The sequence below is a fragment of the Harpegnathos saltator genome, unplaced genomic scaffold, assembly GCF_003227715.2.
Source record: "Harpegnathos saltator strain DR-91 unplaced genomic scaffold, Hsal_v8.6 scaffold832, whole genome shotgun sequence".
NCBI classification, from domain to species: Eukaryota; Metazoa; Arthropoda; class Insecta; order Hymenoptera; family Formicidae; genus Harpegnathos; species Harpegnathos saltator.
In genome coordinates, this window is record NW_020230685.1 from 155,054 (window position 1) to 183,032 (window position 27,979).

Genomic DNA, 27,979 nt, shown 5'->3' on the forward strand with positions numbered 1-27,979 from the left:
TATACATAGGGTGAGGAAAAAATACCAGGACCCCGAAATATATCGAAAAATATAACTTTTATAAAAAAATGTTTCAAACAAAAGTTGTAGGTTTTCAAGCAATGCATTACATAGTAATGTCAGTATGACCTTGAATAGCGTTGTCAAGGTCATGTGAAGATCGTCTTAAATTTCTTAAATAGGACTCCCTATTTTTCATTATATATTATTGTAGCTTATCTCGAGGGCTTTCCAAAACACTACAACTAAATGTTTTTTCGTTGGGTATTTTTTAAGTTACAAGACATAAAAGTTGCAGTACCGCCGGCATTAGCATTACCCAAGGTGTACCGTGTGGAGGTTGCATGACCGGATTTATACCTCTTTTGTGTGTGTGTGTGTGTGTGTGTGTGTGTGTGTGTGTGTGTGTGTGTGTGTGTGTGTGCGTGCGCGTGCGAGTGTATGTGTATGTGTACGTGCGTGCGTGCGTGCGTGAGCGTGTGCGTGTGTGTGTGTGCGTGTGTATGCGTATGTGTGTGTGTGTATGTGTGAGGTGCACCGTCGATTTTGCTATTTTCATTTTTGCTTGCAATAACCCTATTTCCAATTTTAACATTAGACTGGCTCATTGTTAGATTGTTAATAGCCAACAATTTGAGCATTTATTATGAATGTAAACGCTCAGAAATATGTAGTAGTATTTACGCTCATTTAAATAAAAATATGTATGTATACACGAGGGCACAAGTCGCGCGCCCACGCACGCACGCACGCACACGCTCACGCACGCACGCACGCACGTACACACACACACACACACACACACACACACACACACACACACACACACACGCACACGCACACGCACACGCACACGCACACGCACACGCACACGCACACGCACACGCACACGCACACGCACACGCACACGCACACGCACACGCGCACGCGCACGCGCACGCGCACGCACACGCACACGCACGCGCCACGCACACGCACACGCACACGCACACGCACACGCACACGCACACGCACACGCTCACGCACACGCTCACGCACGCACGCACACACACACACACACAAAAGAGGTGTAAATCCGATCATGCAACCTCCACACGGTACACCTTGGGTAATGCTAATGCCGGTGGTACTGCAACTTTTATGTCTTGTAACTTAAAAAATACCCAACGAAAAAACATTTAGTTGTAGCGTTTTGGAAAGCCCTCGAGATAAGCTACAATAATATATAATGAAAAATAGGGGGTTCCGTTTAAGAAATTTAAGATAACCTTCACGTGATCTTGACAACATTATTCAAGGTATACTGACAAGGTCATACTGACATTGCTATATAATGCGTTACTTGAAACCCTGCAACTTTTGTCTGAAACATTTTTTTATAAAAATTATATTTTTCGATATATTTCGGGGTCCCAATATTTTTTCCTCACCCTGTATATATTGACATTTGTATGACGTTACATTTTATTTTGATTCTCAAATTTTTCTGTTATATCTGCTATATTATTTAACAATTTTTACATGATGGAAATTCTAAAATTTTTTTATTAATATTTTTATTCGTATTTTTTATATTATTTTATATTTCTTGAGTCGTCCTATCAAGTGTCTTTTTTGTTATATTATTCAGTTTTTGTATTGTGTAAATTACCAATATGTTGAAACTTGTACGACAATATAATATATAAATAAAGTAGATAAATATAAATTGCAAATTTTAACAGATCAGAATTTTTTATATATAATTTTATCTGTTGTAATAAAAATCGATAAATATTTGATTGATGAGCACTCAAACATTTTTACCGTTACATTCGAATGCAATAAAATCCTTGCCAGTATTTTTTGTCTTGCCGAGTAATTTGTAGAATATTTTGAAAGAGGATTTATAACATTGGTCCACTCTATCGTCCTAAAATCCAGTAGCATTGGTAGATAAAAAAGTCCTGTTGGTGAATAGAATGCATATGTGTCATATGTCACTTTTGTTATTTTTGTTAAGTAGGTTTTTGGGCTCTCTTGTATAACATTGATTGCTATTAACATAATTATTAAAAAAACACAAAGAAATATTCTTATTGTGCTTATGTGAAAATTCGTATATTATTTATTATTTATCTAAAAGATACAATAGAAGAAATATAGATAGACGTAATAAAAGTAAAAGGTCAAAATCTTTTTAATAACTTTTTCATCTTTTTAGAATATTTAAATAAATTTATTGCTTTTGATCTTACTAATTTTTATCTTCTTTTGTTTCTTTCACATCTTTTATGATTTTATCGGAAACATCGTGAACGCAGCCTTTTTAGTACGCTTTATTTTTTCGACGAATAAAAATGCCATCTGATTTCTATAGTGTGTATGTTTATTGTATATATAATTACCGCTAATTCCATCATATATCACATATGAGATAAATGTTATTATTGTTATACAGAAGGAAACCAGTTTATAAAGTTGTTTTATTTCGTAAAGGAATAACACATTACTACAATATATCCAAAATGCGTCATTGAATTACAAATTCAGCCACGGAAATGGGATTTTATATTATTATTAAAATATGTCCAACGAATAATTATAAAAATTGATATTTAAATTGATTCAAATTTATAAAACAATTGTATATTTCATGTTTTTTATCTTATTTTGAGGACATCCGTGATGTAGTCAGTTAGTGCAGAGGCCACTATCTTGAAAGAATTCCAGTTCAAATCCCATCATACCTTGACAGAAGATTTTTACGGGTCTTTCTCTCTCGGAAGGCAATAGTAAAGCCGTTGAGATACTTCACCAAGAGCATTTCTCAAAAAATAAAAGTATCCTTGCACACTATTTCTGACGGTTTCGAAGCACGTCTAAAGCTAAGGTCCTCTATACTCGTATAATCTGCACATTAAAATGTAGTAAAGTATCCACTACGTTTATTTTGTCCATAACAAAATGAAATAAGACAAAAGAGAAAAATAGAGAGAAAGAGAAAGAGGGGAGATCTTATTTTATTACTTGTAGTTTACATATCTGGTATTATGAAAATATCAAATGTCATTGGAATTTAGAAATAAATAATGTGCAATCGCGATAAATGTATAAATAAATCGCCAATTTTCATAAATCAAAACCTCTCATATACAAGTTTACCCTTTGCAATTGAGATTAATAAACTTCAAATTGATAATTATTTACACATCTTCGTCGTTATAATAAGATGATATATTCCGTATGGATCTTTCTGTTGTCTTTGCGGATAATTTATTAGTTATTCTGAAAGAGAGTTGATAAAATAACTTTTTCTATTTGGAGTAAAAATTCCTATATAATAATACAAAACATATATATATATTAATATATAATATATATATATATATAATACAAAATATATATATATAATATATATATATAAATTAGAAACTTTCACACTATGTCGTTTTTTAATTATTAGTCAAAGTGAAATTAGTTTTCGCCTAGATTTACATGCATTGTTCATGCATATAACACTTTTAGTCTTAATAACTTTGTACATCTATTACTATCTACTATCTACTATCTACTAATTAACAGTATAATATTGTATAGTATCACATTACGTAGTTTAGCAGTTGTCATTTCTTATGCTATATCTTGATTAAAATTAGTTAATGTTAAATTGATAATTGTGTCTGATTTACCGTTACATTTGCTCACGGCATATTTCCAATTTATCTGTTTTACAACAAACTTTGAGATAAGGTTTTACTGCAGTAACATTATGGAAAATACCTATGGTAGTAAGATGCAGCGAATAATATCTATCAGGATCAACAGTATAATTGTTGGTATAATTGTCAATAAGAATTTGAATATTGCATTGATACTGGCTGATATGGTTGTCGGAATGATTATTAAATAGAGAAAAGTAATTTTATTGTACTACGTGAAAATCTGAATCCTTTTTAGACCTTAAAAATTAAGAAATATCTCATCATTAGTTTTTTTTTTTGTATTTTTCCGAAATTCTTGAAGTTTCCTGTTTTCAATTTTTTAAATTCTGGTAAGCTTCTCGTAAATATTTTTTTTTATAATTCTTCTACTTTTTGATCTCCGAAATGTTTTTTATTTTTTATTTTATGTTTTTTTTCTTTATTCTCTAAACTTAGTTAAATTCTTTAACACGGTTTTATATTTTTTAAATATCTTTGTTTAATGCGTTCATATAAATTTTGTTTGGTGTTTATAGTTTCATTGTAATTTGTTATGTTTCTCTTCAAGACGAGTTCGTTTCCGACGTTTTTTATTATTTCGGAAAGTGAACGTAGTAGGTTACCAATTCTTTTTGTACGTCTACTACATATAATATTTTATATCTCATTAATATTTATTTCACAAAGAAAAACATTTGATTGAATGAATTAATGTTTTGATGATTCATAAGATAAACCAAAGCTCTAGGCATCTTTAAGTTTTCTTGAACTGGGAGGTGTATTCAATTAAAAAAAAACTAAAAAAGGACGCCAAGTTCACGCGCTTACCTGTACGAATATAATTGTACAAAAGCTAATGCCTCCATAAAAAACATTTATAAAATATATTTTATTTATAAAATAAATCTAAGAACGTTAATATTAAGTATTAATATGTAAATTTCTATTTTCTACAAAACAAGTGATATCATGAGGTTAGACCAAGTAAAAATAAAATAAAAATAAAAAAGAACAGTCCAAAAGTAAATGTTTTTATAAAAAACTATTTTATTTAAAAAATATAAAAATTCTAAAAACGTTAGAATAAAATATTAATATGTAAACTTTTATTTTTTACAAAAGAAATGATATCATGTAATTAGGCCAAATAAAAAAATATAATTATATAAGTAAATGTTATTATTAAAAATTCGCACAAAAAACACTTAGCGTGCCCCCTAACATACTAAGTTACATTACTGAATTACTCTTTACTGAGTTACATTATTTATTGAACTTGGGCACGCCAAGTGTTTTTTGTGCGAATTTTTAACAATAGCATTTACTATTATATAATTATATTTTTTATTTGGCTTAATTACATGATATCATTTCTTTTGTGGAAAATAAAAGTTTACATATTAATATTTTATTCTAACGTTTTTAGAATTTTTATATTTTTTAAATAAAATATTTTTTTATAAAAACATTTGCTTTTGTACAGTTCTTTTTTATTTTTATTTTATTTTTACTTGGTCTAACCTCATGATATCACTTGTTTTGTAGAAAATAGAAATTTACATATTAATACTTAATGTTAACGTTTTTAAATTTATTTTATAAATAAAATATATTTTATAAATGTTTTTTAGGGAGGCATTAGCTTTTGTACAATTATATTCGTACAGGTAAGCGCGTTAACTTGGCGTCTTTTTTACTTCTTTTTAAAATGTAACTTGGCGTCTTTTTTTACTTTTTTTTTAAAAAGGTAACTTTTGTACGGATGTCACACTTTTTTATAAATCAAATTATACTTACAATTACGTCGTCACTTTCCTGCATACACGCATCATCAAGATTGCAATCCATTTTCCATTAACACAAGAAAACGGTAACACTCAGAAAACGGTTGTAGTATTAGGCCTGTTCGTTTTGTCTGCACTATTGAACTGATGCAATAAGTTAAAGTGGAACAAACATAGGTTTTCTCACCCCAACTAGTTATACCAGTTCAGCAATCCCACTGAGTGCGTCATGCGTTGCATCGTCCGTGTTCGTCAGGAGTTAACCAATCAAATCGTTCCATTAATTTGGATGATGCGACTCAGGACGCGTTTGTCCCAAAGAAACAATTTGATTGGTTAATTCTCGACGTAGACGAACGATGCAACGCATGACGCACTCACAAGCACACCTACCTTTGTGTCAATCGCCGATTTTTATTTTATTTTATTTTATTTTATTATTTTATTTTATTATTTTATTTTATTTATATTTTATTTTATTTAAACTCAGTACACTTGTAGAGTAGTAAAAAATAATGGACGCGTGTTTTTTTATATCGGTAATGGTACAATTTTAAGGGTGAAAACACCCTCTAAAAGATAATTCGACATATTTGGTTTTGAGCGAATATCTTCGAAACCATGAGAGACAAAAAAAATGTTTCAAATAAAAGTTTAATGGTAATTAACGTTCTTAAAGACAGTATAATCAAATTTTGCAATAATTTGATATTTTGCAAAATATCCCCACCACCATCAATTAATTTTGCAAAATTAAAAAATTTTTTAGGATAAAAATTACAGAAAATTTTACGCCAAATTCAACGATGTATAACAAAGTTGGTTTCCGAAATGCCATTTTTGGAAAATAATCCGTAAACAACTCACTATGGTGGTATTTTGCAAAATATCAAATTGTTACAAAATTTGATTATACCATTTTCAAGAACGTTAATTACCATTAAACTTACCTCAAACAATTTTTTATCTTTCACGGTTTCGAAGATATTCACCCAAGACCAAATATAGCGAATTACCTTTCAGGGGATGTATCCCTTAAAAATAAGATTAGGCACGTATAAAAAAATACGTGTCTTTTACAAGTAAATCTACCTTTGTGTCACTCACCGATTTTGTGGGAACTACCTCTTGTATTTACAAGATCGAGTAATTAATTCGTTGCATTTAAGCTCAGGTTATTAGAGATGTTTTTAAAATCTAAGGAAATGATAAGGGATTTTCATGTCGCTGAAAACAAATCTGATGTAAAAATTGTAGAATTAAAAATGACGGATCCAATATGACGACCTGATCAATCAAAACAATTTTATCTCGCTCTTTGCCGAACCCAGGAATAACCGACGAGGAGATAGAATCTATTCCCATTTTGTTTTTTTCGTATTTTTTTTATTTTCTGTTTCTTTTATTCTTTTTTATTCTTTTGTACTTTTTTTTATTGTTTCTATTTTCATTTTTTTCACATGTATTACTAATGTCTTCTATTTCTTTGCAACGACGTCATTTTTCACACCTCGTTTATGTTAATTTCTTTAAATTTGTATTCTTTGCAGAAATGATATTTAAAAAAAACTCTTTTATGCACAAAGAATTTGCACACCAAGCACACTTTATAATTGCAATATTATTGCATAATCCACATTTAGCTTCACAATTTTTGAAACAATAATCTACGGGATTATTAAACTTATGTGGTTTCTCTTGTAAATATACACTTTTGTACTACGAATACTTAAACATATTTATAAACCGAGGAGAAGATAGTTGATTATGAATGAGCGATTGAAGTTTGATAATGTTGTTTCGTAAACGTGCCTAACCAGGCACGCGATAGCCTCGAAGAGCGTTCGTATTCAGAGATGACAGACGGAGGACGTGGCTTACAGCCCACAAATGGAATATAAAGCCCATTTTTAATTCTACAATTTTTACATCAGATTTGTTTTCAGCGACATGAAAATCCCTTATCATTTTCTTAGATTTTAAAAACATCTCTAATAACCTGAGCTTAAATGCAACGAATTAATTACTCGATCTTGTAAATACAAGAGGTAGTTCCCACAAAATCGGTGAGTGACACAAAGGTAGATTTACTTGTAAAAGACACGTATTTTTTTATACGTGCCTAATCTTATTTTTAAGGGGTAAAACATCCCCTGAAAGGTAATTCGCTATATTTGGTCTTGGGTGAATATCTTCGAAACCGTGAAAGATAAAAAATTGTTTGAGGTAAGTTTAATGGTAATTAACGTTCTTGAAAATGATATAATCAAATTTTGTAACAATTTGATATTTTGCAAAATACCACCATAGTGAGTTGTTTACGGATTATTTTCCAAAAATGGCATTTCGGAAACCAACTTTGTTATACATCGTTGAATTTGGCGTAAAATTTTCTGTAATTTTTATCCTAAAAAATTTTTTAATTTTGCAAAATTAATTGATGGTGGTGGGGGTATTTTGCAAAATATCAAATTATTGCAAAATTTGATTATACTGTCTTTAAGAACATTAATTACCATTAAACTTTTATTTGAAACATTTCTTTTGTCTCTCATGGTTTCGAAGATATTCGCTCAAAACCAAATATGTCGAATTATCTTTCAGAGGGTGTTTTCACCCTTAAAATTGCACCATTGCCGATATAAAAAAATACGCGTCCATTATTTCTTACTACTCTACAAGTGTACTGAGTTTAAATAAAATCGGCGATTGACACAAAGGTAGGTTTGCTTGTCAGTGGGAACGCAACACGCGTGCCGTGTGATATCATATGAGCGTTACCTTTTTTTAGGAAAGCCATGTTCTCATCTCATTAGACATCACCTGCCGCGTATCGCGTTAAGGTCGATTCCCATGAGCAGTTAATTCTAAATAAAATCATTCATAATACAAGTTTCAGTAAGAGTCTACTTTATAACTAAAGGAATCAAATATTTGAACGTTTATGTTTTCTTCCGAAATATATGTAGAATTGAAACGATAGCATGCGTATTGTCTGGGTCAAAGTGAATATAAAAAGTAGGAATTGTGTGTGTGTGTGTGTGTGTGGGTGTGTATGTGTGTGTATGTATGTATATGTACACGTCTTTATTGATTCACAGATATTTATAGAAGACTTCTATTCACAAACACTCACGTAACAACTTCTATTTTATTCTATTTTAGTCTATTTTATTTCTTGCCGCTTTAATCTTCTTCTTTATGAATACGAATTGCAAAATTTATGAAATGAATTACACATTGCTAAGACTATAAAATAAATTTATCGAGAAGTTAGGCCAAAGAGGATATTTATAGGATATTTATAGGAAAACATAACAATCAAAATTAATTATGAAAATTATTTTTTCTTTTTAATACAATATTACATACTATCTTCATATTATATTTCATTAATTATATTCCATTAATTATTCCATTGTTTTGTTATATTATTTTATATAGTTTCTAATATTATAAAAATTGCATATATTTTTGCATAAAATTGCATTTTATATTCTTGAATCTGCAACAAACATAAAATATCAAAACACAAAAATGAATGTAAATTGCAAATTCTTAAAAAATAAAATTTGCAATGTTGGAAATATTGAAACGTTATATTTATTTCAATATTTGTATCCGATTATCATACATTGATTATCTTTAATTTGTTATTATTATTTTTAATTATTTTCAATTTTCTACAGGAGTCACTAATTTTGTATTTTTTAAATACCGACGTATAGCATAGAAAACTTGAATTTGATAGGGTCTTCAAACATATTAAGTTTTTAATATTTTCATATTTAATAATGTCAATAAATTGGTTTTAATAACGATTTGAAAAATACTCGCACATATAGTATGTGACGTTTTATTGCTAATCATTCTACAAATTATACCAAACACACTGATATATTATTATACTTAGGATGGTAATGCCTAAAATTTTTGATATCTTTCTTCTACCATATATTTGACCTACCTCTTGTAAGTATCCTTGATACCTATCTCTTATATGCAGGGTGTTTCAAAAATAGATGCCAAACTTTAAGAGCATATTCATTATAAAGATAAAAAGAGGTCGTATAAACACGAGAAACACTTCTTTCCCAAATTATAAACACTTTTTATTAAGCACATCTCCAGCATATTTCAATTGCATTGCTTAAGAGTTTCTGAATGATATATCAATAGATGAATTGGTAGAAGACTCATTGTTTGGCTTGCACGATCTTTCCATTTGTATCTCTTGGGTTTTTATTTACAGAGACATCTTAAGATTCCCGTTCATGAAATTCCTGTTATTATTGTTCCTCGAAATCGTTTCGTGTGACAAAATACAAAATATTCTGGGGATTTTTAAAAGTCTCCGACAATCGATGAGACGTCGATACAAGGCATGCATTGAGATGCGGAAGGAAATCATTTCCAACAATTTCTTTTGAATGAAACTTTTCTTTCTTTTGAATGTTCTTATCAGAGACTGTTGTAAATAAAAAGTGTTTATAATTTGGAAAAGAAGTGTCTTTTTGGACACATGTTTATATGAAACTTTCTTTATCTTTACAATAAATTGAATATGATCTTAAAATTTACACCTATTTATGAAACACTTTATATATGTATAACTAAAATTTAGAAGCAACGATTACAGTTAATTTCATAGTTATATCTATTCATAGTTATACCTGCATGTCTTTGCTGTTATACTCTTCCGCGACATATTCCAAATTTGTCCGGCCTTTGACCTGCCATACATGGATTTATGTTTTTATCGGGAAGATTTATGATAGCAGGTGCCTGCACAAACAAGCTGCTTGTCTCATAACTAGGGGTAGTAGGTCGCACATACGCCATTGCGCATTCGGATATTTCCAGTGATATTGTAATAACCGTTAGCACAATTAACAAGGAAAGATTAAAAAGTGCTTTCATCGTGCCTTGCAAAAATGTGAATACACTTTTCGTAACCTAAACATTAAAAAATCACACAAAATATGATTTATTCACTTTTTCATGTATTTTTTTGTTTTCGTATAAGTTTTTTCTATTCAATTTTTTGGATTATAATTTTTTATAATTTATAATTTTTTTTATAACTTATAATTTTTTTCTTTACAGCTTTTTATTTCTCAACTTTCCCAAATGTGACTACAATTTTTCTGTAGTCTTCTTTAATGCCCTCTCTTCACATTATTTTATGAACTTACCACAATTTCTTCTATTTTTTTACTACCAGGCTTCTATCGTTTCGAGAAATGAACATATATAGTCAGTTCTCTATTGCGCGACTTCTATTTATAATCCCTGTGTTCTTCTCATTATACAAACTTCATTACCATCATATGGAAAGAACCGGTTATGAATTAGCATGTCCCCTATTATACAGATGAGGAAATACGACATGGACACACACGAAGGTTAACCATATGATTACGACTGTGCCGCTTATATTTCGGGATGGTTGAAACATTCTATCCTCAGTTTTACATGAACGCAGTTTCAAAGGACAATTATATCAACTTAATGTTGATAAATATTTTTAGAGTTATAAATAAGAATAAAAAATAAAGTTATAGAATTACATATAGATTTAAACTGATAGGTTCAATTAGTTCAGTTAGAAAAATTGGGAACCAGAATAATCATTTTATTGAGTCTAGTGCAACTTTTGACATCCTTATTTTTGCTCATTGCTTCAATTATTTGCTTACGCTTCGACTTGTTGCATAATTTATTCAACATGATATATGTCCAATACTGATTACAGTGAAGCGGTTGGTAAAACGGAATTTGTAACATTTTTGCTGCATCGGCAGATAAATATACATATAACAGATGCTAGCTATAAAATAAAAGTGCAGATGTATTATTTTTCCATGATGATAAACATCGAGAACTAATTTCAATCGAGAATGAGTATTTTAAACTTTTTAGCTAGAAACGACTTTGGCATAGGATGAACTGGAAGTAAAGGCTTGGAAAGGGAAACATCGTATAAACAACGTTGTGAGAGAGTAATGAAGCGTGATTCATTCCATCTAGGATCTCGTCTAACCGCATTTGTTTTTAAGTCTGGTATTCGCGCCTTTTAGCATTCCACAATAGAAACGCGCTGGCGCGTTATTAAAAAGTATGATATTATTTTTTGTGGTATAACTTTTCATATGCATAATGGTAAACTGGCAAAAATATATACAAAGCTTTGTTGAATGTTCAATTTTAACTTGAAATTCTTTAAGGAATTAAGTCAATTTTTTTTTAAGTTCATTCAAGCGTCGCTATCGACTGATTTATCTTATAATTTATCTTATTGTTTATTATATTCATGAATAATTTGTAATGTAATTTAAATACAAATGTATTGTGTATTTAAGACCGAGATTAATTGTTTAATTTATTGGCGTTTCGTCGATGTACAGAATACTTCCGTCATTTCGTGGTATCCGTGGCGAATTTGAAGTTTCGTCTCGCATTTAGTTTTCAACTGAAACTGCTGAAATGTTGATATCTTTGAGCCAGTAAACATACATAAAATATGCATGTCGTATTCCCAAAAGAAATCCGTCACTAGCCGAATGTAATTTTCCGAGAGGCATTTTTGATAGAACATGAAAAAAATGTTTTTAGCAGATGTATGCTTCGTGTAAAATAAATAAGATTATATTTAATTATAAACTCAACGTGACTTATTATCAAATATATAATCATAAAAATGTTAATTAATATTAAATCGAATATTTACGCACAAACTTCGTTCCCGTAGCGATTTTATGAAACTATTTAATCTCATCATTTGGAATTTTTGTTCTATAGGATTATATTACTTATTATGATTATATATTCAGAAAAAGGAAGAATGAGGAAAAAATATGGAAATCCTGGAAAATCTCGAAAAATATAAGTTTTACAGAAGTGTTTCAGATAAAAGTTGTAATAAAAAGTATGATAAAAAACATTTAAAAAATTCCATCTGACCTTGGCCTGATTTTAGCAACCAATCCAAAGTTAAACTGATGAAGTCAATAAATAGATCTTTTTAAATGCTACAACTTTTATCCGAAACACTTTTCTATAAAACTTATATTTTTCGGAATTTTTCGGGGTTTCCATACTTTTCCCTCATCCTATATATTTTTTAAAACTGCTGACGCTATCTGTTAGTTATCTCATGTGCTGGCGACACTTTGCTTTAGGATTCAGGTTGAAACCTTCGGGACACGATTGTACGTTTGTTATTATAGGCAATTTTACAATATTGTTTTGGAGAAATTGATTGTTCATTGAGATATGAGATTTGAGATATCGAGATATGAGTTGATCCAATATGAGATATTTGCTCTTATCTCTTCGACAAGATTTCGGTGATACTAAATTGAGTATCATTATCGCTAGTAGAATACCAGCAAAAAACTTCACCTTGCAGCAATATCGAAGAAGAGCGACACAAATATTATTTATAAATCGAATTGAAGTTCGATTTATTTTTCTGTTTTCAACTTTATATCTCTTCCACAGAATTCTTTCTTCGTAATTACTTTAATTACCGATACATCTAAAAACCTCACATATTATTTATTTCACTCACACACGCACACACACACACACACTCACACACACATATACACACATACACACATACTGATGTACATTAGATTTCTTACATTAGCTATTACAGCGAGCGTTTTACCGTTTTCATATCGCGTGTTTCCTACTTATAGCATAGACATGCGTCCTGATGACGCAATCTACTGCTTTGTGAAGTAAATACGTATCACAGATATACATTGTAACGCGACGTTATTTTCCGCGATGAAAGTTGAACGCGTGATAACTATCAACAGCATGAGTAAGACGATTCGTACCTGTAATAAATGGTCAAAATTTAAATAAATTATTTTTCTACACGGTTTATTATGCACGCTGTCTAGAAAAAAATATTATAAGTTTAATGAGAAGAAGTAACTGTAAATTACCTCATAAATGAACAATTATTAGACAGACTCGCCTATCGCAAGCATTTGTCAGTTTTGCACATTCACTTTGTCGTGTGCGGAATGTTGTTCTACCGAGTCACGTTTCCAGCTAACATCGATCTCATAATCAAAGGGGCTTTAAAAATAACATTAAGCCTAGATCGATATAAAACGGTCTCCTGTCGGTAAATATAGAAGAAGATATTTGCACTCGAACCAGAAGAACGATGAAAAGATAAAGATGATACAAGCTTATACCTTTACTGCGTATTTAATTTCGTTATATGGAAATTTATATATTTTCCGTGAAAAACTACTCTGACCAATGGATTACAAGTATTTTTTTTATCCGCTATACATATATGCGCGTGTAATAATTAACACGTTCGTTATGACTCTTTATCCTCCGCCATATAGTTTTATTAATGTAATTATGTAAAACTTATTTCATTCATGTGAACATAAAGACGGAAATTATCACTGATACACGTTGTGACGCTGACAATAAATCCGTCAATACTTTATTATTCGTGAACGGATAGTGTGTGTTTTAAATTGCACAGGAAAGTCTTTATTCATATTGCGATTGTTTTACAATAACTATCAAAGAATTAATTAATGGATTAATCAATAGATAAATGTACAGCAAGGCAATAAAAAGAGCTCATGTGTAAACATGGTTGGAAAAACGTGTCACGGATTCTCTCCAACAAAAGTTACTATTATTTCTATTATTTGAGTATGTATAAATCATTGCATATTTTATTATTTTATTATATATGCAAATAATTGATAATGTAATTTAAATATACACGTTTATGTTGTGGTTGGGATTAATAACGTGAATTTATTGAAGCTTTGTTGGTAAAATATTCTGTAGTTGCCGCTATGACGGTATTTTGGAGTTCCGCATTTTTTTATCTGATAATGCTAAAACACTGATATCTTCGAGCCTGTAAGCAGACATAAAATATACACATTCGTCGCATTTTCAGATGAAATCCTTTGTAAGAGAAAATATAATTTTTTGAGAAGCACATCCTGTACACAGAACTCGAAAAAAATCAATATGAGATAGGATTATATTTAATCATAAATCTATCATAGAGAGTTTGGGATCAATCGCTATCTATCTTTTTTGCAATAGTCTATCTTTTTGCAATAAATCTACGTTGCCTGAAAGTAGCATGGATTCGATGTAATGAAAGTACGGGGTTTATTAATTATTGCCAGAGTAAGCTTACTTAAATATGTAACATTTAAGCCTATCGAGCCAACATCATTAACATTAACAATAGTTAATTAATTATTATGTTCCTAAATTACTTGAAGAAGAGAATATATAAATAGATATATAATCGTGAAATTATCGCATTAATAAAATATTTACGTACTTATAATTACATACAAATATAATTTTTATGGGACTTGTTGCTAAATTGCATACTGCTTCAGCAATTTCATGAAACGCAAACGCGCATTATTTATTCCCGTTCCTTGAAATGTTTCTGCTCGTTGAGATTATATTATTTATTAAAATGATATATGTTCTTTTAAAGTTAAAAATATTAACTGTCAACTATCTCACACGCTGGCGACACAGTCCCTTAGGATTCAGTTTATAATTTTCGGCACATGACTTTACAGTTGTTATGATAATTCACAAGTTCGCAAGTTCACAAAATTGTGTTGGTGGAATTTTAGAACGTCTAATATAAGATCGTCTTTATCTTGCTGACAAGATTTCGGTAGTACTAAATTTAGTATCATTATCACTTGCAGAATGTCGACAAAAAACTTCATCTTAACACAATACAAAATATCAAATCTTTTTTCCACAGTTTTTCCTACATCAAATCAAATTTTTAGATCGACTTTTTTCTTCTTAATTATTTTAATCACTGCTACATTTACAAACCTCACGTATTATTTATGTCACTTTTGCTCGTTGCATTTATTAACTCATCTACAGCAAGAAACGTTTTGTCGTTTTCCTCTTCCGTCTTTTCTACTTATATCATTCCCCCTAATGTAATTTAATGCATTATGAAATGGATATTGAAGATTGAAATTAGAAGGCGGATTATTTGTCGCAATTGAAAGTTTCACGCGTAAATAGAATAACGTATATTTAATATAAAATGTAAATGACTTATTTTCTCACACAGTTTATCATACATGATATCTAGATAAAAAGTCGTATGCGAGACAAAAAAATTATAAATTACCTAATAAATTAAATAGTAATAGATAGAAGTAGAATTAAAAAACATCTTGGATTTTTTTCTAGTAAGATAACGTGGGAATAAATTATATAAAATTTGATTCAATGCATAATTTATTATATAGCATATAATTTATGTAATATATAATAATATATATATTATATAAATTATATAGTATATATTTATTTGTGAAGTAACTTAAATGTACACACTTAAATATAATATTGTGGCCAAAATTAATAATATAAATTTATTGAAGCTTTATTAATATATACATATATTAATATACAGTAGAATATTTTCTTTATTCCGCAACTGTCACTGTGACTATAATTTGAAGTTCTCTCTTGCATTATTTTAGTTGATATTGCTAATAAGTTGATATTTTCGAGCCTATAAATAAAAATTAAATACACATGTCATATTTCCGGAAGAAAGTGCAATAATTCGCAAGAGACCATTAGGAATAATAAACTGGATAAAATATGATAATAAATTCGACGTTGTTTAATAAAATTGTGTTATATAGTATACTATAAACTAATGTTATATTTTGCATTTTCACAAATTATGATAGCAAATACGTTAGGAAGAAGTATTGTACTTTTACTAGTTACTGTTATTATTCAGTTAATTTCCTTATATTGATAATATTTAAAGCTACCAAGTCAATACAATTAATATTAATAAATGCAGTAAATTTGATATTTACACTTTAAAAATCTGAAAAAGAATACAATCAAATAGATTATGTAAGTATATTACCGAATAATATATAATATTTTGAAAATATCTTACGAGGGTTGCCTTTTATATTTCGGGAATGGACGATCCAGGTGCTGCCATCTGACAACCGACGTCCTTAACGTAAAGTTTCACTGTTTGTCAGTATACTTACTCAGAACGTTTTGATGTCCATGCGCCATTTGTGTTGTTAACAGTGACATGAAAAATTGATGTCGGCCAAGAAATGGAATTAAGTCGTGAACATTTCCGTGCGATTATTTTTTACAACTTTCGACGTGGATTATCTCTCAACAACAGTGCATCGATGAACTTAATTCGACTTTTGGCGATGAAGCACCATCAAAAACCACTATATATCGATGGTATACGGAATTCAATCGTGGCTATAGTTCGCTTAGTGATGAATTTCGTGAAGGTCGTCCAAAATCGGTTGTTGTTCCAGAAAACATTGATGCTGTGCGTGAACTGATATTACAAGATCGTCATGTGACTTATCGTGAGATTGAGGCATCCTTGGGCATTAGTGGGACCAGCATACATTCAATATTGCGTGAACATTTGGCTGTCAAAAAAATTTGTTCGCGTTGGATCCCACATAATTTAACAATCGCTCAAAAAAAGGCTCGTGTCGATTGGTCGAAAGAAATGCTCAAGAAATACGATTGTGGTGCTTCAAAACACGTCTATGATATCGTAACAGGTGACGAATCATGGATCTATGCGTATGAGCCCGAAAGTAAACAGCAGTCGACTGTATGGGTCTTTCGAGATGAGCCAAATCCAACAAAAGTTGTTCGCGCACGAAGCACTTCGAAGCAAATGGTCGCCTGTTTTTTCGGAAAAACCGGACATGTGGCAACTGTACCATTAGTGCAATGTCGGACGGTCAATTCTGAATGGTACACAACCATTTGTTTGTCAGAAGTCTTCGGAAAAATAAGGGAAATCAACCGCCGAAGACGCATCATTCTCCACCAGGACAATGCGAGTTCTCACACATCGGCTCAAACAAGAGACTTTTTGAGAACTGAAAAAGTCGAATTGATGAGTCATCCGCCGTACAGCCCTGATTTGGCACCCAATGACTTCTTTTTATTCCCGCAAATCAAAGATAAATTACGAGGTCAGCGTTTTTCGACGCCTGAAGAAGCGGTTGATACGTTCAAAATGCATGTTTTGGAGGTACCTCAATCGGAGTGGAAAAAGTGCTTCGAAAATTGGTTCAAGCGCATGTAAAAGTGTATTGATCTTCATGGAGAATATTTTGAAAAACAATAAACCCATGTACGATGATTAATTTCCTTTTTTTGTTCTCTATTCCCGAAATATAAAAGGCAATCCTCGTATTATTATTAAATAGATTTATTAATATTAGATAGATTTACTAATATTAAATAGATTAAAACTCACATATAATCACATACATATAAAATTGATACTTGTAAAAGCTTAAAGCTACTTTGCGCGCTGATTTAGCAATTTCACAGAATGCTATTACGCTTTATTTAATTATCTTGCTTCAATTTCCGTTTTCGTTTAAGATTTTTTTACTCGTATAATTATATTCTTTGATGAAATAGTTTTATGCGTCAGCTAGTCGCTTTCAACATTTTCGCCTATAATCAGGAAATTGGCCAAATGGACATATGCTTTTTGTGCATAGTCTTGCAATAAATTTTATTCTGGAATCAATAATTAATCCTTCTGGCAATTTTAATATTTATTATGATATATATTGTTTCAATACTTTTAGCAAATTTTCGATAGCCCCAAGTCGAGTATCATTAGTAAAATATTGGTGAGAGGCTTCATTTTAACACAGTGTCAAAGAAAAATTCAGTGTTTTCTAAATTAAAGTGAAATTTTTGATCAATTTTTAAATAATTCTTTCTTCTTAATTATGTTGATTAATATAATGTCCGCGAATCTCATGTATCATTTATTTTACCTTATTATATTTATTATTCTACACGCCTTATATAGCAGATATTTAAGTGCTCTCTTATTGTGTTTCTCATTTGTAACAAACGTTATTTTCTATGACGCAATATATTGAATTATGTCGTGAATTACAGATGCTAATTGGAGGGCGGTAGTATTCATTTTGAAAAAATGTTGCATTCATGAAAAATATCGGCGGAGAAATAAAAGAACATATACGCGACATATACGCTCAAAGAATAAATGAAACATTCTTTTCCGCAGTTTTTTATACGCTTGTTGGGAAACGAAAGTAAAAATATATATAAGTTCGAACAGAAACTTACGAATTATCTGACAAATTCATGAATATTATACAAGTTAGTTTTGCAAAATTGTACTAATTTTGCATATTTCTCTTGATTTGCACAGTGAATATTATGTTTCACCAAACCATGTCACTAACTAATATCGACATTGTGGCCGGAGGTTTTAGTCATAAAATTATATCTCAATTATTTGAAAACAGTTTATTATCTGCCGTTATATGCTGATGCGATGTTTGCATTTAAGCAAGAGAAGCAACAGAAAGATAAAGATAACATAAACTGGTGTTTTCATCGCGCATTTGGTTTATAATATTTTGATTACGTAAAAACTTATATTTCTAGTACAAAATTATCTTTGTCAGTGGACTGCGAATAAGTCTTTTATTCATTGTATCTAAACTTGCTTATATTAAATAAGCTTGTATATAAGAGTATAGCTTATTAAATTAAATAAAGAAACCTTCTATACATATATTCGCTTTATTATTATTACTATAGTTATTCAGATATTAATTAATGAATATCAGCGAATAAATGAGGTAGGAGAACCTCATTTGTAGGCATAGCTCAAAAATGTTTTGGTTTCCTTCTGGTACGAATTTTATTTCTTCAATCATATGAGTATATGTAAATTGAAATATTATTTATTAGGTAATTCATTACATACGTGCATAATTTATAATGTAATTAAAATGCATACATATTGTACCCAAGATTAATAATATAAATTTATTGAAGCTTCATCGGTATGCAGAATTTTTTCGTTATTATATGATTGCCGCTACAATATTTTGATAGCTTTCCGTTGCATTTAATTTTTAGTCAATATTACTGAAATGCTGATATCTTCGAGTTTGCGAACATACATAAAGTGGACAAATATTTCCGAAAAAATTTTGTTGTAAGCCGAAACATAATTTTTTTAGAAGCATTATTTATAAAGCTCATAACGAAGAAAAACAAATTATATAAATTGAAATTGTAAAACAAAATAATAAATCTAATGCCGCTTGGTAAAGCTGCATTATATATCATATAATCTTTACACAAATTATAGTAACGTAATTTTATTGAAAAGAAGATATATACTTTATTAATTATTGTTAATCAGTTTATTTAAAATCATAATATTTATAATCATAATATTAAATTTTATATTAATTTAATTTCATATTTTATATTAAAATCATAATATTGTTAATGTTGGCTTGACAATCTTATGTCGAGCCAATGTTGACAACATTATATATTTTAGATCAATAATTAAATATATTGCAATATTTTTTCTTTAAGCATCTGAAAAAATATACCGAATGGAATATTTAAATTAAGACGCCTGAATATATAAAAAACAAAGCAAAATGAAAGAAAATGTTAGGCAAAAATTATAGGTTTCAAAGGGGATGTACTATAGTGCTATTGGTTTAACTTTCGGGTGGAATGTCAAGGTGAAATAAAAGTCAACTTTATATTGTTTAATAGAACCCTAATTTTTTAAAAGCTACATTTGTAATCCTTCTCATGACGAATTCAACGACCACACATTCAAGGTCATTGAAGATAAAATAACTAAAAGCAGAATTTAAATCATTAAATTAAAATAATTTCCAATTTATTTTGCATTTTATTAAATGTTCAAAAAGATGACGAATCTTTTATTCAACATATTCAAAAGTACATCAAAGTTGATGTCTTCTTTGATGTTGTCTTTTTCAGCATTTAATAAAATAAATGCAAATAAGTTGAAAATTACCTTGATTTAATGATTTAAACTCTGTTTTTCGTCATTTAACCTCTAATAATCTTGTATGTGTGATTATTGAATTCATCATTCAACTCGACTAATAGCACCGCAATAAATTTTCTTTGAAATCCTATAACTTTTGTCTGAAACATTTCTTTTTATTTTGCTTTACTTTCTATATATTTAGAGGTCTTAATTTAAATGCTCGATCTTATATAATTAAATAATATTGAAATATACAACCAAATAATCTTTGAAATATTATATTGACATTAATAAATAAATTATTTATTATATAATTAATTATATAATTAATAATAAGTAAGTAAAGAACTAAATAAATAATTAAATAAATAAATAATACTTATAAAATAAATAATAATACTATGTGTATTTAATCATACGAAATTAATTGCTGTAAAAACTTACACTAATTAACATACGCTGATTTAATAATTTTATGGAACGTATTGAATAACTAAATCGAATATCATTGTTATTAAGAGAATATATGGGCAAAAGTTTCCATTTTGACAATACCAAAGAAAGAAAAATTCAGAATTTTCTATAAATTAATGCGCGCGAAATTTGGATTCGATCGATTCTTTCATCTTTTATCTTTTATTTCGTATTTCTCGTTTTAGATTTTTTCATAACTTTTTTATTAATACGATCTTACTTTATCATTTATTTCATTTCCACTACTCATTTGTTTTTCTATCCGCCTCAACGAGTGTTTAGTGTCTTTTGCAGTACTTTCTACTTATATCATAAATATTTTGCTGGATTATGATATAAAACTCAAATATGGGAACTGGAGGGCGATGTTATTTGCCGGGATGTTATTGGTCGGGATCAAAGGTTGTACTTACGAAAAATATCGATAAAGTAAAGAGAAAGAAAAGTAAAGAGAAGAACGTATACCTGGTGTATATGCTTAGAGCTTAAATGAACTACCCTTTCTCGTTGCTTCATATAAGCGAAAAAGAAATCGTTATAAGTTTAACGTCAATATATAAAAATGATAAATTATGTGGTAAAATTTAATACACATTGTGTAAGTTTGTATAGAGAAAGGTTGTTAATTTTGCATATTGCCTTCAACTCGCGTGCAAAACACTGCACCCCATCAAGTCATGTCGTTAAGTAATATCTTTATTATACTTTCTCTTAAAGGCATTTTAAAACTATTATGCCTTAATCACTGGAAAATGCTTGTTATTTGTAATTATTATTATATTTGTAAATACATTGCGATGTTTGTGCATAAGCAAAGTGAGCGACGAAATAATAAAGATGATATAGTTTTTGTATGTTTATTGTTTTAAGCATTTACTTTTAAACATTTTGTCGCTGCAAAATTATGCAACGTTATCGTTTAATCTATCGTTAAAAGTTTAATACACACAATGATTTTCAGATTACACGCAGTTAACAGAAATGTGTTTGTGCTATTTTATTAGTAGATTTTCTATTATTTTATTTTAGGATGTAAAAACTTATAAAAAGATATATAAAAATTACATCAGAATCCGTATTATAACGATGAGTTATCACATAATTACAGTAATACAAAATAAATAATATATGCCGCTGATCATATTTAATAAGGAATTATTGATTTATTGTAAATCAAATGGTAGTTGTGTAGCTTTTTTTTTGACAATACGAAACGAACGAATTGCTTAATTTCTCTGTTTTTGCGCCGTCGCCGTTACGATATTTCATCGCATTGCTTGTAGCTTTCGGATGACATGGTTTATATCGTCGGATCTGCAAACGAACATAAAAAAAGAATAACAGAGCACGAATAAATACTGCGATAAAAACTTTGACATTCGATCTTTGTTTCACAACATAAAAAATGAGTTACATACGCAAGGCTTTGAAATTTTTTGGTATTTTTTTAGTACACTGTAAATTCCATTGAGCGTAAGATATTCAAATAACCGTAGAATGAATAAGAATAATACGATTGGTGGAATCAAACGTTTAAAATAAACAGAAGCATTTCGTAACAAAATATTCATGCTTTACAAATAACTTCGGATTGAAAAATTTTCATCGGGAATGCAAGTCTTGACTATACATCGTTAATAAAACACGTTATTGTGAAAACACATGTCAGAGTTATTCGTATTTATAAAATTACGTATTTGTAGATTGATAAAGAAAAACAATTTTTAGATATTTGCGGAGAATACTTTATAGGATTATAAGCTTCATAGATGTATTAAAATATCTTTTAGTTAACTTTAAATATGTTAGATTCATATAATTTTTTGTATGTGTATTTATATGTGTAACTTTATGTTGACAGTATTTTAATTTGCTACTTAATGTGATCAAGTTATAGTAATAGCAAAACATGATATGTTATTATAAACGATAACATCTTGTAGATTTTTCGCTAAACAAAATTTACTGTACATTTTTCCAAAGAGTTCGTCGTTGAAACGTTTTTAAACATTGGAAACGTATGAACGATTAATTTTCTTCAACACTAAAATTAATTTTCTTCACCCTGATATGTACGTTTATCAAAATTTTGTTATGTCCTTTAAAATATCTGAACAATACACACACATATGCTCACACTCACTTATTAAAAAAATTTTGTCAACTTATTTATCCTTTCTCGCATTTCCCGATTGATCGATTTTCAACTCGAAGAACCTTCTCTGTATCGTTCCATAAGTTGAACGAAAGTTTAGGTCAGCGTTCTAATTCACTTTTTGTTTCATCGAAATGCAATGCAAATTGTTAGGTACTTTTCCAAAATTTCTACGCTTTTCAGCTAAATATCACTGTGCACGAATTTACCATGTACAAGTCTTCTTAATTATATAATTTTCCGGCACACTCCATTGGCGTCATGTCGATGATTTTCCTGACACGGGATATCAGGTGCCGTTATAATATTCTGACTATCTATTCCTGTTCTGTTTGGGATAACATTCGGTATTTTATTCTGCGACGATCTGTGCGCGATTGTGATTGCCAGCATGGCAATCATTAAGAACGCGATCACTTGAATTTTCATGCTCGAGATTTACTTTGGCGTATATTTAGATTGTCTCGAACGTTCGTTCTCAATAAAACTGACGCGTGTGACGCACGAAATATTTCCTCCACGTCGAGAAAGCGGAAACGTTTTACATGGTTTTCTCGCCAATCACCCGTTATTTATAATGCTTTCAGATCCGTCGCGCTAATAACGCTGCGTACTGATTGATTAATGTTTCACCATGACGATTTTCAAACCGATAAAATTATCGCCATTTATTAATAGTTCCCTTTGGGGGAATTACATTACGTATACGCGGTGTCGCAAAGGTTAAGTGCCAGAGGTTACATAAATCTTTGATAAGAGCTTAGCACAACAAACATAAGCTTGTTGCAGTTCGAAGAGTGATACAAGCGTTAAATTTCAATTTTAACTTGCATATGCCCAAACAGAAGTGTTTACACGTAAAAAACTCTTTATTGTAATCATTATCAAACATTGAGTTTCAATCTGAATTTGACTTTTTGAAAATATTGTTAAAATAGAAGCTTGATATATATAGTTTTATAAAATAGCACAAACGCTATTACTTATTTCTTCAATTTTTAATTTTTTTTGTTAATTAATTTAATGTAATTTAATGTAATTAATTTAATTTTTGTGTGAATTTTTTTTATTTTACCTATATTTATTATGTATCTCTTTGATGTTGCTCTTAAATCTTGATCGAATTTTGTATTCTTGTTTATTTAAGTAATCTGTGTTTGTCTCTATATTAATTTACTTACATCATGGACATTTCAAAGTCCTTGAATTCTCAATTTTTCTATGATTATTTTATATTCATATTAAAAGATAGGCTCTGCCATTTCATGCAAATTGTCGTATTCGAAGATGTTTCGTATATTTTACTTAAGATTATCGGAATAGTCAAGTATCGTTTTGCATTTCAAATGACGTTCGTGTGAAATCCTATAAATATGCATATGTGAGTGGTTCAGAAAATATCTTGTCCACAATATTGCGTGAGTATCGTGATTATGATATCGAACAACAGGGTGAGACAGAGGAAGGAAGGGGGGAAGGAAGCTTAGAACTCTATAAAAATACTATTCTACAATGAATGCGCGTAAAATACTGAAAATATTAGACGAATAACAAGAAAATGCTTAGCCGTCTATTGCTATTCAAATATTAACAAGAATTGTTTAGAAAGTACTTTTTATCTTTTATAGAATAAACTTTACAGGAAACGATAGTTTTTAATATAAAAAGGTCGACATGTAGAGAAAGATAAATAGATTTTTGGAACGATAAAATTTGGTCGACAAATATTTCACTGCTGTTGCAAAGTTTCGTTTTTAGCACAAATAGAACGTAGAACTTCCAAAACAAATTCAATCTAGTTTTTGGACTAAAAAAGAATGTTTCTCGAGATAAATTTAATTTCCAAGGTAAATAATATTTAATTTTTATTCGGAAATTTGCGTTTTATAGAATACATGCAATATTTATCAAAAGAGATATAGCTGTTTGAGCGAGAAAAAAGATCAGTTTCTACGGGAAGGAGATTTTTAGAACAAACTGATCTTTTTTTCTGAAAAGTAATTGTTATAAAGGAATTGTTATAAAGAATTCAACCTACTTAAACTCCCTACACAAAATTACGCATAGAACGAAAAGAAATCCGGTGAGACACTTCAACATTCGACTTTTATGACATTTTGAATTTTGGATTGTAAGAAAGGAAAAAACTTAGCGGTTGACCTTAGAATGTACAATACAGCTAATTATCATTGTCCGGCGATGTGTCATATACATTCATCTACTTCATAAGCATATTTCTATTAATGTTACTATCAATCAATAACGATTCATTAAGTTCTGCCGAGTGTTCTCGGCCTCGGTCCTCGAGAAGGCCTCGCAGTCTGTCAATCGCAGGTTAAAAACCGCCGGTGCAGAAAAAAGCAATTAACCGTGTGGGAACGTTAATCAATACAGAACCGGCCTCCACCGTCCGTTCTCATCGCGGCGGTATCTCGTCCCGTCCCTCTCGATCTCCGCGGGCGGTAAGTTGGGCGTGATAATGATGTTCCTCTTGGCTCGACTTTTAATTTCGCTTCTGTCTTTTGTGATGGCCGGCGTCTTCGTCGCCGACAAAGCGCCACCGTCTACATCCGCCGTCTTATTCGGCGTGATTTCTTCCGCTTTCTCACTGCCGGCTGATGGCGTTCTTTCAGTCATTGCATACGCTTTCTCGATGTCGAGTCTTTAAACGATTCTCGATAATCCTATTTTCCCATCTAATCCCACGTTGGATCTTCCGACGGATCTCTGCCTTTCGGATTGCTTCGCCGCGGAGAGCCCCACTCTGCGCCTGAATATTAAATAATAACCTTGAATCCTAAGAAAGCAGCGACTGTTGAAACACCGCGCGAAGAGAGAGAAAGAGAGAGAGAGGGAGAGAAAGAGAGAGAGGGAGGGAGGGAGGGAGGGATGGAGGGAGGGAGGGAGGGGGGAGAGAGAGAGGGAGAGGGAGAGAGAGAGGGAGAGGGGGAGGGAGATGGGGAGGGGGAGGGGGAGAGGAGAGAGAGAGAGAGAGAGGGGGGGGGAGAGAGAGAGAGAGAGAGAGAGAGAGAGAGAGAGAGAGAGAGAGAGAGAGAGAGAGAGAGAGAGAGAGTACAGAGTCCCGCATTATATTCGCGGACTTTAAGTAGTATCTTGCGACGCCGAGAACTACGTTCTTGAATATTCTCTTCGAATAATTTCCCTAGGTGATCCATTTGGGATTTTATATCTGGATACATTCTGTAATCTCAAGCAATACCCTCGAATTACGGATGATATTCCTCCGATGAAGCTTCTCCACTTTCAGCGGATCCGCAGCCCCTTCTCTCTTTAACACTTCCCAAATTACCTCCTTAACCTCACTATTATGACTTCTCGAAATTATATTTTCAGACTGAATGTGAATTCCTAGGGAACAAAAGCCGCGCCGCAAAAATCGCCGTTTCGACTTTGCAGCAGCAGCAATTCGTCCCGTCATTTGTCGGAGCGAGCTCGAAATGTTGCCTTCCCTCCACCTCTTTGCCCCACTCGCGTTCGTCGATTCGACGGTCTCTCTCATTGCTGTTAAGAAACTTGATACTTTATTGTCCCGCGCTATCGATATTTATAATGCCCCTTTATCGAGCACACGGGACACGTGTTGCGCGAATAGTGCTGCATTTAATCCTGCGCGCGGGTTACATCGAACAGGCTTTGCGACGCGATCGCGCGCATATCAGATGTCCCGTATCAATTAGATTAGAAGCTTCGTATCTTCATTTATCGCAACGCTGCAGCGACCTAACGGTGCCCGTGCATTTGACACGGTCGCGGAGGCACTTTGTAACATAATACTGATACCACGGAAATATATTTCACTCCCATCGCGGACACAATAGAAACATACCTTTATATCTGCGTTTTTCAACGCTTCGAAGGACTCACGTGAGAAGATCTGAAATATCACTTTCTCGCGGCGACATACGTCGTTATTTATCACGCTCGCCGACCGGCACAGAGAGAGAGAGAGAGAGAGAGAGAGAGAGAGAGAGAAGTGTATATCCGAGGATTTCTTTCAAAGATTCCCGTCGACTCTAGCGGCGTTACGTTATGATATCGAACGTGTTACGTCCGTGTTTGTTTCGCGGCGCACTTTATCGCGTTTCTCACACCGTTAGTCCGGCTCGCCCGACGGCCATTTCACAACAATTGAGGTCTCCTTTCACTATCGCCTCGATACTCGCTCTTATCGTTATCAATCATTATCAATTGGCAAACGTTAAATCGACTTTATCAAGCTCTCTGCCGCGCCTTCGCTTTGCTCGCGACGAGGCGGATTGGAAGCATCGCGCGCACGGTTCTTCAGCTTCAACGAGACGCTTTTGAGGACGCTATTGCGGAGACGGAAGACAAACGCGCTCTCCTCTGTCGCGCGTCGTCCGTGAGAAAGTAAATTCTGAAGATCCTACTTACGAGATCCGGCGAGTACGAAGAATGAAACGTTGCAACGGCGCGCGTCCCGCTTAGACTCTTGAAATTGCAGCTGCGAGAGTGCAAAGCGCGCTCGGGTAAACAGAGAAGGGCGCGCGATCGATTACGAGTGATTTCGCCTTAATCTGTCAGTGGCGAAATCTCGTGGACTCCTTCGCGAAAAATACGCTCCGCCACGTCTCTGCGAGAAAAATACTTTCGGTTACCGAACGATTAAATTGAACGGTTAAGTGCAACGCGTGCGTGCACCGTGGCGGTCCAGCCGACTTTTTTAAGAACTCGGGGGAATTAATCTTTTAACGCCTACTGGTAACTAGATACCAGAAACTCATTTAAGAATCCATAACTTAGTCAAAAGGAGATATTTTCGTTTCCTTTGCACCACTGTAAAGATGAATTCTTCTTCTACAAAATGGTATATAGATTGTATGTAGATTCGGTTTAGTCTGCTTTTAGCTCAGTTTTAATGATAACATGTTTTGTCAAATTCCAAGTAGGCATAGTTAGCATTGTTACTGACATCTAGAAGTGCACTATAAAT

The 27,979-nt window shown here is 31.5% G+C and overlaps 1 protein-coding gene and 2 long non-coding RNA genes across 4 annotated transcripts in view; 1 reads left to right on the plus strand and 2 right to left on the minus strand.

Annotated features, from left to right (window-relative positions):
- Window positions 1–27,979, plus strand: part of LOC105190537 (probable G-protein coupled receptor 158) — a 250,213-nt gene that overhangs the window by 137,686 nt on the left and 84,548 nt on the right. The window lies entirely within an intron of this gene.
- LOC105190531 (uncharacterized) lies at window positions 8,904–10,746 on the minus strand. The gene is made up of 3 exons (XR_850367.3): window positions 10,663–10,746; window positions 10,141–10,423; window positions 8,904–8,972 (listed from the first exon to the last, which is right to left on the minus strand). It is a non-coding gene; the product is annotated as an uncharacterized LOC105190531 (long non-coding RNA).
- LOC105190530 (uncharacterized) lies at window positions 22,046–23,874 on the minus strand. Its single transcript, XR_850366.3, has 2 exons — window positions 23,217–23,874; window positions 22,046–22,166 (listed from the first exon to the last, which is right to left on the minus strand). It is a non-coding gene; the product is annotated as an uncharacterized LOC105190530 (long non-coding RNA).